Raw genomic sequence first — 13,986 nt, 5'->3', positions numbered from 1 at the left:
CTTCCAGTTGCATAGCAACAAAGTGGCTCATTCAGGTCTGTGTTTAGGAGTAGGGGCAGACAGACCTCAGGAGCACTATTATGTATTTGGTACATCTGTATTAAATTACTGAACAGAGGCCTTGAGAATATGCCAAACGTATACTCCAAGGCACTACTCCGGGATCATGTCCTCTAAGGGTATTCTGAGAAGAAAGAGCATCTACTTCCTTCGCAACATTCTGTAGTGACTAATTGGCAGACTCCACAATGGGCTCTTGAATTTCTAATATCATAAATAAATTACATCTCGATGAGACCTTTATTTCTGAAGCAATTTTCCATGTGTTGTCACAGTAATCCTCTTATGCTAGAAGGAAAACATTATAGTCTCAATTTTATTGACAAAGAAACAAGAATAGACAATTTATTTGCCCCAAATCATACAGCTATTAATAGTTAATAATGCAACCATTGGTTCCGTACATCCTCTTCACTTCTGAGCTCTCAGCCCTTAATTGCATTTATTCAATACATAATCTTATGTAGAAATCTTACTGCATGCAGGCAATGTGCAGGGTGAGAGGAACACAGAGGTGAAAACACTACTACTAATAAGAGCAGGAAGAAATGGTAGAAAAACTAGTTGGTTTTCCAAATATCAGACACCCAGCATACTGAAAGAAGCAAATTAGTCAATTTTGAGAGTGGAGCATGGGGGAAAAAAAGAAAGGAAACAAATTGGATGAAAGGTAAATATGGCCTGAGACCACTATCCAGAGCTTTCCTGGAAGCAGGGGACAACGCTCCGATTCACCTCACTACCACCTCAGCAACACAGAGTACACTTCCTAGGACATCTCCAGCTTCTTTTTAAATGATCAAAAAGATGTAATTACTTTTATCTAGTAGAACCTTTTAGAATTCAAATTAGGTATAATTCAAATTAGGTGTAAGTGTTCTTGGTATCAAGAATATAAGAATGATCTTAGGGGCCAGACCAGTGGCTCAGCAGTTGGAGCTCCGTGCTCCTAACTCCAAAGGCCGCCGGTCGAATCCCACATGGACCAGTGGGCTCTCAACCACAAGGTTGCCAGTTCGACTCCTGCAAGGGATGGTGGGTTGGCCCCCTGCAACTAACAACGGCAACTGAACCTGGAGCTGAGCTGCGCCCTCCACAACTAAGATTGAAAGAGCAACAACTTGACTTGGAAAAAATCCTGGAAGTACACACTGTTCCCCAACAAAGACCTGTTCGCCTTCCCCAATGAAATCTTAAAAAAAAAAAAAAAAAAAAAAAAATGAACTTAAATATTAAAACTCCTATCTTTTGTGCAATTCTAACAAGCTACTAAACATATTTATGTTATCCAGATGTTTCTTTCTCTGCTTTTCTCCTTTAGTTTGTTCCTCTATTAAGTTATAAGTAGTTGTCAGCCAGATGGACAGCCTGAGGAAGTTAGGGGAAACTTAATCCTGTAACTTAATACACTTATTTGGTAGCATCTCCAAAACCAGTCTCAAATAAAACATCCATGATCCTTCAGTAACAAATGTAATATCCACAATTTTATAGTAAATAGTTTGCTTTTTTTTAACCAGATTTCTATGATGAGTACTAGTGTAAATCCCAGGATGCGAGCATGGGTAAATACTGTAGGAATTCAGCACATTTTTATGAACTCTAACCACAACGCTATGCAGTAACTATTAAATTCTACTTTAAATTCTTCTGAAAAGCAAATCTGCTGCAACATATTTTTTGTAGTTGTTTCCCAAATTTGTCAGATCATAATCACCTTGGATACTTGTTAAAAATAGAAATTTATAGCATCCGTCTCAGACATACTAATTTAGATTATCATACCTATATTGTATTCCTTAACCCCATAGAACCTTAACAGAAACACATTACAATTTAACATGTTTTAATTAAATTATTTCAGGAAGTTCTTTGTTTTTAGACCATTTCTTTCCACTAAAATAAAATTATAATAAGAGTGTTAAATACAGATCTATAATCCCAACTTATAAAAAGAAAAATCCATAGATAACTCAGTCATAAATCAAAACTTGTAATTTTAAACATTAACAAAGTTCGGAGGGTGCAGCTCACAGTGGCCCATGAGATCAATCCGGCAACCTTGGTGTTATCAGCACCATGCTCTAACCAACTATGCGAACCAGCCACCCCTTACAAAGTTTTTCGGTTACCAGATCTCTAGTACCAAGACTCACTGGTGGTTTGAGTAGGGAATTTTTTTAAAAGTTCCAGAAATTAACATGAATCCAATAACTCTATTTTCTTAATCCATGCTTTACTAGCTCCTACAGAATTCTAAGACTTTTTCCAAAAGAAAATAGGTAAAATTAAATAATCCTAATAAAAACTGTAAAATTGCAAAAATTCACCCCATCCAGCTGAGAAATGCAACTGGGCAACGTGTCATTTTTAAAACTCAGCAAAACCTAAGTATTCTAATGTAGGCTATCCCTTTCCAACTGCAACATGTCTAATTGAAACACTCCAGTTCAATCTTGTGTTAAGATCTGCCCAAAAATGTTTTCACTCAGCAGTTGGCACTCCCAGATAATAATATACTTATGGAGGAAAGCCTTACTCTCACTCTCTCCCCACAGACATACAAACACAGTCTGACTTTCACAGTAAGTTAGGATTCCCATATGTGTAGATAGCTTGTGTAAAAGGAAGACATAAAATTCAGTTACTGTTACACTCCTAAGTATATACGCCAGAGAGAAATAAAAACACATGCCTATATAAAAACCTGCACAGGAATAGTCATAGCAGCATTATATATAAAACAGCCAAATAGTGGAAATATCTGCCCATCAACTGATAAATAAAAATGTGATATATTCATACAACGGAATATCAGGCCATAAAAAGGAATGAGGTTCTGACATATGCCATAACATGGCTGAACCCTGAAAACATTATGCTAAGTAAAAGAAGCCAGTCACAAAGTCCAAATATTACATAATTCCACTTATATGAAATATCCAGAATCAGCAAATCTACAGACAGAAAGCAAAACGGTGGTTGCCCAGGTAGGGAAGGTGGGGGAGAGTGGAAATAATGACTCCTAATGGGTACCAGATTTCTTTTTGGGGTGCTGAAAATTGTGGTGATGGTTATACACTCAGTGAATATACTAAAAACCATTCAATTGTGCAATTGGTGAGTTGTACCAGTATGCGAGAATTATATCTCAATAAAGCTGTTTAAAAGAGTCCAGCTCCCTTCAACTCTGTAATATGTATTACTTAAGAATTCTTGGTGACCATATATTTGGAATAAGATATGAACCAAAATCATGTTTGGAAAACAGTCATAAAAAGCAGGATGGCAGTACTAATTGTTTAAAACTTCTGTTTCGTACATTGAAAATATTTCATAAGAAATATCTTTTTAAACAATGATTATTATAGTTGCAAATCACTTGTCCTAACAACTTCTTATTTAAGATATTTAGGGCAGCCAGATGGCTCAGTTTGTTGGAGTGCATGCTCTTAACCACAAGGTTGCTGGTTCGACCCCCGCAAGGGCCGGTGGACTGCGCCCCCTGCAACTAAGATTGAACAAGGGCAACTGGACTTAGAGCTGAGCTGTGCCCTCCACAACTAAGATTGAAAGGACAACTTGACTTGGAGCTGATGGGTCCTGGGAAAAACACACTTCCCTGATAGTCCTGGAAAATACACACTGTTCCCCAATGAAGTCCTGCTTCCCTTCTCCAATAAAATCTTAAAAAAAAAAAAAAAAGATATTTAGTAAATATTGACTAACCGGTGTGCTAGTGATCACATTTTTTCTTTACAAAACAGGATGAACTCAACCTTACATATCCTCCAACTGAATTCAACTACTGAGGTAGAGTTCTCCATGAGAAAATGAGTCATTAAAAAAAAAAATACTTAGATGGTATTTACTGAGAGTAAAAGGATTTTCAAAATCCTTAATGGCCTATCATCAAATGAAGAATATTTCATAACGGTGTAAATATTTTCAATTTGCAGGTGCAAATGTGCAGTGTATATTTATCCAACTGTGTGTATGAGGTATAAATAGTTCACTACTTACACAAACACTTGCTTAATTTTCTGGGAGGAAAGAAGAAGGTATCAGAAGGGTGTGGCAAACTATCCAAGGTCACACAAGTCAGAGCAGAGATCAACATTCTGGTTTACACCAAACTCCCAGGGGCACTCTTACTAAAAATTTCGCAAAGACTTTCTGTTGGTTGCTTTATGTCATTGAAGTGGGGGTTAAGGAGGGACTGTCAGTTTACTTCTAAATAGAGACGATGAGATAGCTATTTTGGAAAAACACACACTTGTGCGGGGAGTGCTTAAGAGCTAAACAAAGCTAGCAGTCAGGAGCCTGTGAAGAGCTGGCCAGTTCCGTCCGATTTCCAACCCCGTTAAAGCCTCAACTCAAGAGTCTAGTTTTCCTTCAGTCAGTTATTAAAGAAAAGAAACTTGGGATCTCCTTGGAATGGTGAGAAGATAGAAATCAAAGTAAGAAACAACACAGTGTAAACTATTGCATCCAAGGGTATGGAGGGTTTTTCTGAAAAAATGATAATGGGTGTCAGAACAGCAGTGAAGAAAGCATAAACAATTTCTAACACTGTTAAGAAGAAACGACTAGGATGGGCAGAGCTAATCTATAATTCTAAACGAATCGCAAGAAAACCTTTTCCTCGACCAAAAAGAAGCCCACGTTCCCCAGCCTGGTTCTAAAAATGGAGCCGGGTTTTCGGTGTGAGGGTATCGGTGGGGAAGAACCGCGGTGCAGAGCCGGAGCCGGGATCCTTCGCCTCCCGCAGCCCACGCAGGAAGCCCCGCTCCACAAGCGTTCGCGACGGGACCTTGCTGGACAGGTCCAGCTACGGTGAAATGGGCCCTTTAAGCTTCTAGAACCCTCGGGCGAAGAAGCGCCAGTACACATGCACACTCATTCACTCACGGTCAGACACGGACACTCACTCGCGCGTCGCCGGAACCACTGAGGGGCCGGTGGTTCGGCACAGTCTCTGGACACCTCCCTACCCAGTGAAAAACCGCCTGAGGAGCTGAGTGAGGACCAGCTCTGCCTGCCCGGAACCCCACTTCCCTCACCTGGCCCTGGCCCCTGCCCCAGAAGAGATGAAAGAGGCGGCGGCGGCGGCGGCAGCTGTTTCCGACAGGGTCCCCCAGCGGCGGTGCCTGCTGCGACCGGCGACCCTAATCTACCGCCGCCGCCATGTTGGAGGGTGAGGTCACCCCCGGCGTGCTTCCGTCACCGCCGGCGCGGGGCGGGCCGGGGCGCCGTGGGGCGCCGGAAGGGGCGGCTCGTTTTCCCCAGCGGAAGTACGGACCTTGCAGTTTTGGAGGTGTCTTCGTGCAGGTGTGACCCAGGAGAGTCGACCTCTCCGATCCCTCTTTTCCCAGGAGTCGCTCAAATGTGATTCCTGGGGTTGGTGGAGGTCATTGAGGGCTGATGGAAGGGAGGTGGGATACTGACGAGGGGAGAGGAGCTGGCGATGCCCACAAGAAGCATTGCTGCTTCCAAGAACTATGTTCCGTATCCACAGAATATGTTCTACGGCTGTATTAAACAAACAAGTATTGCGCTTTCAGTGTGTAATCGACCGTGTTCGAGAACTGTCAAGAATGTCAGGAGAGCTGCAGAGTTGGCAACCACTTGTCAGAAAAGATTTCTGGGGGTTGGGAGTAGAGAGGTCATTCTAGGTGGAGGGCCCTGCTTGAGCAGAAGCACTGTGGAAATAAAAGGAATCTTCAGTGGTAATCCATTGTGTTCGTAGCGCCCAGCGCTGGGCCTGGAATAGAATTTGCTAATGGATGTTTATTTACTTGAACCCAAGCGTCCTTTGTGGCAATCACTGAAGGTAACTAGTTGAGAGGGCCTAGTATCTTTAACCACGCTTTAGGGAAATCCAATTGTCAGTGTGTACATGAGATAAGTTGGAAGGAGAGCGTTGAAGATGAGTTAGAATGCTGTTGCAAGGAGGCAGATCAGGAATGATAAAAGCCTGATGAGGAGTGACTGCTGATGGGTACAGGGTTTCTTTTGGGGGTGATGGTTACACAGCTCTGTGAATATACTTGAAACCATTTAATTTTACACTTTAAATAGGTGAATTGTATGATATGTGAGTTATAGCTCAATAAAGAAAACAGAACCTGAACTAGTATGAGAGTGCATGGGAATTGAAAAGAAGGCTAGAGCTGGCCTCATAAGAGGCTTTAAGCCTGTGTGACTGAGAAAATGGCGGTGCATTAATAGAGGTTTGCCGAGAATAGGCTGAGTGGGCTAAGAAGGCCGTCAGGAACTCCCTAGCAGTACCTAATAACCAGTCCATATTTAAATGTTCGCGATTGTCCTAATGGCTTTTATAGTTTAAAAAAGGGGTCATGCATTGCATTTGGTGTTACATTTTTATTAGTCTCCTAGTCTTATTTTAAATAACATTGACTTTTTGAAGTATACTCATACAATGGAAATTACACAGCATAAAGCAAAAATGAATCATTGATATGTGGCATACAAAGTAATCTCAAAAACACTGTGTTGAGGGAAAGAAGCCAGACACAAAAATGTACATGCTGTGTGATTCTGTTTATATAAATTTCAGAAATAAGCAAAATTAATTAATGGTTATAGAAATCTGCACACTATTGCCTGGGGCAGGGGATGTGGGATTGACAAGAAAGGAACTTTCTAGCATGATGGGAATATTCTGTATCTTGATTGGGGTGGTGATCACACAGACATCAGAACTCATCTAATTGTACTTTTTAGGTCTGTGCAGTTCATTGTATGTAAATTTGTCCCCAAAAAGTCACATGAAATAAATCTGTGTAATTATGTTACTAATTTGATAAACGGTTAGGTTCATTTCTTTCAGATTGCTTTCAGTTTTAGGGTTTGCTTTTTTCCCTTTTTTATTTTACTTTTTAAATGTGTACTATAAGGATAGTATGTAGGTTAATGAAACAGAATAGCAATTCCAGAATGGTCAATTGATTTTTGACAAAGGTGTCGAGGCAATTCAACGGAAAAAGGGGATAGTCTTTTCAGCAGATGGTGTAAAGTAATATAGTCTTTTACAGAAATTATTTTACTTTCATCACAGCAGTGTATGCGGTTTTGTTTTGACAGATCTTATGAGTGATACAGAGTTCTAGCCTACAGCCAGATGTGATTATAAATTCTAACCTCTAGACTCTACTCATTTTATTCATTCTCATTCCTCATTTATTGAACGCTTCCTATGTAGTAGGCAGTGTGCTGGATGAGTGTAGGTCAGACATGGTCCCAGTGAAGCTGACATTATCATTGGAAAACCAGACAAAAACCTAGAAATTAAAAGAAAAAAAATTTAATTGTGGCATATCCTAAAGTAAATAAAAAAGGGGCTGGAATAGAAAATAAGGTGAAAAGGTGTTTATGAAAAGCTCTCTCCAAGAAGGGGATATTTTAAGTTGAGACCTAAACAATGAAAAACAAACTAAGGGAGAATAGAACTTCTCAGGCAAAACGTTTGGTGTTTTCCAGGAACTGAAAAGAAGCCAGTTACTCTGAGGTGGCTTGCTCTGAGGTGAAAAAGAAGCCTTGCTCTGAGGTGGAGAGCAAGGGAAGAGGGGTGATGAGCTCAGACAAGCAGGCAGGGCCAGGTCGAGCCAGGCAGCGCTCACACGGACAATGGTGTAAGGTGTTCACAAGCAAATAGAAGCCACTAGAGGATTATAAATTCGGGGGTGACTAGATGCCATCTAGGTTTTCACTCTTTCTGCTATGAGGAATCTTGGTTGGAAAGTGGCAAAAAGTGCATGTGCCTAAGTTAGAATTTCACTACTTTCTGCTACCATTTGTTTTTTCTCTTTAAAATTAATTCCTCAACTTTCAAAGAGAGATGATTTACTTTCATCTCTGTTAGGTCTCTGAATGTTAGGTCTCAGAGAGCCATGTCTGCAAGAAAACAAAATATCTGTTGGCCTGCGCCTGCAGACAGAGCCAAACTTGCCATAACAGAAAACGCCTCAAAACAGCTACAGGCAGTTGCCTGGCAAGCAGTCAACCTTTTCTGTTCAAACAATGCTACCCTGTGAGCACCGCCCCCTATATAACCCCCTTCACCTCCTTCCTCAAGGGCTATAGCCTTCTTTGCACGGCCCCATAGACTTTGCTCTCTTACAATAAACTTTCTTAACTTGCCTGACCGTGCAGGCTCCTTTATCGGCTGACCTATCAACCTCCTGTGTCTCTCTGTCTCTCTCTCTGTCTCTCTCTCTCTCTGTCTCTCTCTCTCTCTCTCTCTCTCTCTCTCTCTCTCTCTCTCTCTCTCTCTCTCTCTCTCTCTCCAGACTGAATCCTCAGCTTGGGAGCAGGTGAGACAAAGAGCTAGTAAACCATCTCTTTGTGACTAAGCTGACCTGAATATAGGTCAGTGCTTTTGGTGCTTTGGTGAAGCCATAAGTAAATAGGCTTATCGAGGAGTGGGATTTTGGAATTTACCTGAAAAACTGTTTTAATAAAGCTTCTCCATAAGACCTAAGCTAACACAGGCGGATTTGGAAAACTACCAACTAATCTTTGTACATACTAACAATATCTTTTTCACTCCAGAGACTGTACCTGTGAAGCTTACCACGTTCTTATCCGACAAGACCTGGCCTGTTCCTTGGTGAATCAGCAAAATACTGCAGAACTATTTGTCAAGAGCATTAACATGAGGGAGGGGAAACATGCACAAAAGGGGATGTTAACTATGTCTGTAACACTATTTCTGTTATTTTAAAAATGAAGGCTGAGGCTGCTGGATAGCTCAGTTGTTTAGAACTCTGAACAACAGGGTTGCCAGTTCGATTCCCACATGGGCCAGTGAGCTGCGCCCTCCGCAACTAGATTGAAAACAGCAACTGGACTTGGAGCTGAGCTGTACCCTCTGCAACTAAGATTGAAAGGACAAACTTGACTTGGAGCTGATAGGTCCTGGAAAAAACACACTGTTCCCCAATAAAGCCCTGGAAATACACTGTTCCCCAGTAAAGTCCTGTTCCCCTTCCCCAAGAAAATCTTAAAAAAAAAAAAAAAAAAAATGAAGGCTTTAGGCAAATGGGACAAATACTAATTGTCAACTTGGGGTGGTGGTACATAATTACTATTTGAATTATTCTTTGTACTGTTGATGTAAGAAACATCCAAACCTGTAGAGAATTTTTATAAGTTTATGTGAGCCAAACTGACATGGTGGAGAGCAAGATATCAAATGCTCTGGAAAATGAAAGTTTTGCAGCTTCTTTTATGCATTTGAAAATAAGGAGGGAAAGTAAGATTACATGATGGTGGGAGAAAGGTGTGAACTGGATTGCAGGATAGTTAGCAAGTTTATTTGCTTTATTGGGGGTGGTTATGGTTTCTTTCTAAGGTGTGTTAACTTGGATGCACAGAAACAATGGACAGGCCTTGCTGAAGGCAAAGATGAGCCTTTACCAAAGAAGTTATATGCCTAGGGCGTGACTACCCACCATGACCTGCTCAGTTAGAAAGTTATGATCAGATAGATCACCCTTTGAGGTTTCTTCCAAAGAACACCTTTGTTTTCATCCACAGTACTTTTCTGTATTTTTAATGTCTCAAAATTTCAATAAATAAATCATAAAAATCAGCACACTGTTTTCCAAAAAAACAAAAGTGTAGTGATCTGGACTGTGTTACATCTGTTCCAAACATTAATTTCATAAATGATTAGACATGTGGCATTAGATAGCTGCTCCCACTCACCAACCCATTATTTGCAGAATATTGTAAAAATAAATGGGAGGACGGACTGTAATCCAAATGAGTGAATATCACCTCCTCCTGACCTAGGGATGCTAGAGAGAGGCATAATCCTGGAATTCTGTCTCTGGGATGGTGAAGAATGAAGTTATTAATGCAAAAGCTTACAAGATGAGAGAAGCCTATTGAGACTGGTTAGTTAGCATGTTGTTAGGTAGACAGGGAGGTCCCTGGTGGGATAAACAAAAGGCAGCCATATCCTGAAACTCCTGGTTCTAGAATGGCTCCTTCACTCCAGGACAAAGATATGAGAATGCACCTTGAGGTTAATAAATTATCTCATAAATCCCTTTTGGCCAGACAAAGGAGCAGATCTGATAGATAGGAATGGGTTCGTTAATCCCTTTAGGATCTAACAGATAAGGATGGATTGTTAATCCCTTTGGGGTGGGCAAACAGGACAAACCTGATAGAGGAATTCCATTAGAAGGTGCCAGCCCTCTTCTCCAAGCAGGCAAGGGAAGGTATAAAAACCAGAGCCTTTGCCCCATGTTGGGCAACCCGGTCGGGACTCTCTCTTGTTCTGAGAGCTGCAACTCTTTACTCTTTACTCTTAATGAACTATCCTCTTTTACAACTCCTCGTCTCTCCTTGGTCCGTGCTTCCATTCCTCAGTTTCACGAGACATGATCCCAGCACAAAGAAAGTGTTCCTACATCACTATCATCTGGTTTAGCTCAGTTCCTTACAATACTGGTCAGGATAACGTCAATATCGTGGATTTCTGTTACCCTATTTTACTATCTGGTGGCTGAATCCTCTTATTAAACATTAACTTTTTTTTTTCAAATACGTGTACCCATACACTACAAGGAACATTATACACTAATACAACTGGAAAACAATTTGGTAGCTTTAAAAATGTGTACTGGCAGCCAGTTGGCTCAGCTGGTTAGAGCGCAGTGCTCATTAACCAAGGTCGCCGGTTCAATTCCCATATGGGCCAGTGAGCTGCGCCCTCCACAACTAGATTGAAGACAACGACTTGACTTGGAGCTGATGGGTCCTGGAAAAACACACTGTTCCCCCATATTCCCCAATTAAAAAAGAAAAGATTTTTAAAAAATGTGTACTATGGCCATTAAAAGGACAAACCAACATGCACTTTCTGATATGATGCACTTGGAACACAATATCACACATGTCGCGCTTCTTATATAACGCATAACCAGAATCTAATTATCAAAAAACTGTCAGTCAACTAAATTAAGGGACTTTCTACAACTGGCCTCTTAAAATTTCTGGGACTCTTCAAAAATGTCACTATCAGGAAAAACAAAATCTGAGGAGTTAACAATTCCATATTTAAAAAGACATGATAATTAATACAATAGGTGATCTTAGATTGGATCCTGGATCAGAAAAGAAAATTGTTACAAGGGATATTGGTGGCACATATGGCAAAATTTGAATATGCGAGTGTTAAATTTCCTGAATTTGATCAATGTATACCCTTGTTCTTATGAAACACACTGAACTATTTAGTCATGAATTATACATACACACACACACACACACACACACATGCAGATGCTCCTCAAATTACAATGGAGTTGCATTCTGATAAGTAAGTTGAAAATCCTCATCGTAAGTTGAAAATATCGAAGTAAAAAATGCATTTAAAGCATCCAAACTACCAAACACCATCGCTTAGCCAAGCCTAGCATAAACATGCTCAGAACACTGACATTAGTCTACAGTTGGGCCATCATCTTGAGTTTCATCTCAAGAGTAATTGCCTTGCTCTTCTTCTCACTCAAAGCAGGAGACACAGATGCAAAAACATAAGGCACAATATCCAAATATGGACAGAAAAGGGGCCACAGGTTAAATCTGACAAGCTCAAGAGACTGAAACCAACCACACAGGATGGTGTGAACAAAAAAATTCCTAAGGTGGGCTATGGCGGGAAGTCACATCCTTGGCCTGTAGCTGTCTTGACAAAGGTCAGTGTTTACCTTAAGTGAGCCTGCCTATTGTCTTTTTGCATCTAAATAACAAACCCTTGGAATATCAGAGTAATCCCTTTTTCCGGACCCCCCACGGGGCACAACCCACCACACTAGAGCAGGAAACTACAAAATCCCTCATTGTTATCTTGTTCCCCAAATACTATTTCTTTGTGCTGTAAAATACTATTAACTACCCTGTATCCACAAATGTAAAAGAAGTGTCCCTCCATTGTACTTTTATCCAATCCCAGAATTTTCCACTTTGCTTTCTCCCACTCCTGTAATCTACAACCAATGGATTTCATGTAAGCCTCTTCCTTTGATTCTAATGTATAAAATAAGTTGCAAAATGGCCATTTTCCGGACCATTTTCTCAATCTGTTGAAACTTTGCTTCCTGGCAATTGTCATCAGTTTGGCTCGAATAAACTCTCATAAGTGCTTTCTTAGGCTGGATGTTTTTTCATCAACACAAACAAACGCTGGCAACACAGTACACTGTAGGGTGTGTTGCTGACCCTCCTGATGTCATGGCTGACTGGGAGCTGTGGCTCGCTGCCACTGCCCAGCATCACTGATGGGGAAACTGACCTTAAAATGGTTCCCTGCCACGTGGAACTGCCCTAAAATGGTGGCCTGAGCGGAGAGAGAGGTCCCCAGCCTAAGCCCCAGCCCACTTCCGCATAGCCCCCTCCAAGCCACACCCGGAGCCAATCACCAGACGACACCTACCCCTTCCCCAACTCAAGGAAGTCCCCAACCCATAAAAACTTGCTCAAAACCTTGCTAAGGGCTCAGTCTTTTAGGAAGGATCCTGGCTGAGCCCGCCGGCATAATAAAGCTGACTCTCCTAACTCTCTGAGTGCCGCTTGGGTTCTTTCCGGTCTTGGATTCTGCAACATCATGAGAGAGTACTGTACTGCATACTGCATATTGCTAGCCCGGGAAAACATCAAAATTCAAAGTATGATTTTTACTGAATATGTATCATTTTCACATCATGGTAAAATAAAAAAAATCTTAAGTTGAACCATCATAAACTGAGCACCATCTGTATGTGGAAAGTGAAAAGCAAATAGAGCAAAATGTTAACAATTGGTGAATCTAAGTGAAGGGAGTTCATTGTACTATTCTTACAACTTATATTTGAAATTCAAAATAAAAAGATAGTATTGAAAATGTGTGAACCCTTTGAATTCTACTACTAGGAATAGTAGTAGAAATAAAAAAATTTTCAAAAGTCTTTGCCTTTATAATTGGGAAAAAACATTGGGGCTTGAAGCAAAGTATGGAAGGATTTCTGCCCTAATTTTCCAAATAATTCCCTCTAAGTCGGTCCTGGAAATGACGTTTCAAATGCAAAGATCCCTTCAAAGAATTCCAAATAAATTATGTAGATACTCCATTTTAAAGGAGGTGGGGCATAAATTCCTCACTCCGTAAGTGTGAGCTTCATATAGCACTTCCTTCCAAAGATGCAGTAAGTAAAGGAGTGGCTGGGAGTAACCACAGTGGAGAAACCTGGCAAACACTCCTTCAGCCACGCTGTCAAGTTCAACATCAATAGTCAAAAATGACGTCAACGGCATGAACCCTTGATATGTGATGAAAATGGCACTTTACATCCGTGATCTTCCTATCCCAAATCCATTAGCTATCAAACAATCATGAGAAAAATTCCAACAGAGGTGCATCTTACAATATACCTAACTAGTACCCCTCAAAGCTGTCAAGGTATGGAATACAAGGAAAGGTTAAGAAATTGTCACAGTCAATAAAGAAATTTAGGCGACGTGACAATTAAATGAAATGTGTCCTTCATGGGATCCTGGAACAGAAAAACGGCATTAGGTTAAAAACTAAGGAAATCCAAATAAATTATGGTGTCGTGGGGGAGACCCTGCTCACTGCGCCATTTGTCGTGCAGGGCGGCCTGTCCCGCTCCCCACATAAGAACGCAGGATATGGCTAGGCCAAAAAGGAACACCCACCACGCCATAGGTAGGGGAGTCATAACCACTATAGTCTCTCTGGCCACCAGTGGAGACACACGCAGTAGTAGCCACATGATCCACAGTCCGCCATTCACTTCTCTGCCTGCCAACCAACCAATCAACGCATCCCCACAGTTACATCAGTAGCCAATTGGCTAAGTTACAGCTGATGGCCAACCAATCACAATCGAT

The 13,986-nt window shown here is 41.0% G+C and overlaps 1 protein-coding gene across 6 annotated transcripts in view; it reads right to left on the bottom strand.

Annotated features, from left to right (window-relative positions):
• BCL2L13 (BCL2 like 13) overlaps positions 1–5,306 on the bottom strand; it is an 87,230-nt gene extending 81,924 nt beyond the window's left edge. Inside the window, exon 1 of one of the 6 annotated variants that reach the window (XR_004424122.1) lies at positions 5,124–5,293. The gene's annotated coding sequence lies outside the window, so the exon portion shown is untranslated. Of the gene's footprint in view, positions 1–5,123 lie in introns of all 6 variants that reach the window. The other 5 variants (XR_004424124.1, XR_004424123.1, XM_033116933.1 and 2 more) reach the window with 5 other exon arrangements.
• Positions 5,307–13,986: the final 8,680 nt, after the last annotated feature.

This window comes from Rhinolophus ferrumequinum, chromosome 10, assembly GCF_004115265.2.
Source record: "Rhinolophus ferrumequinum isolate MPI-CBG mRhiFer1 chromosome 10, mRhiFer1_v1.p, whole genome shotgun sequence".
Lineage (NCBI taxonomy): Eukaryota > Metazoa > Chordata > Mammalia > Chiroptera > Rhinolophidae > Rhinolophus > Rhinolophus ferrumequinum.
Note: the sequence above shows the minus strand (reverse complement) of the source record. Positions and strands in the feature narration are given on the sequence as shown.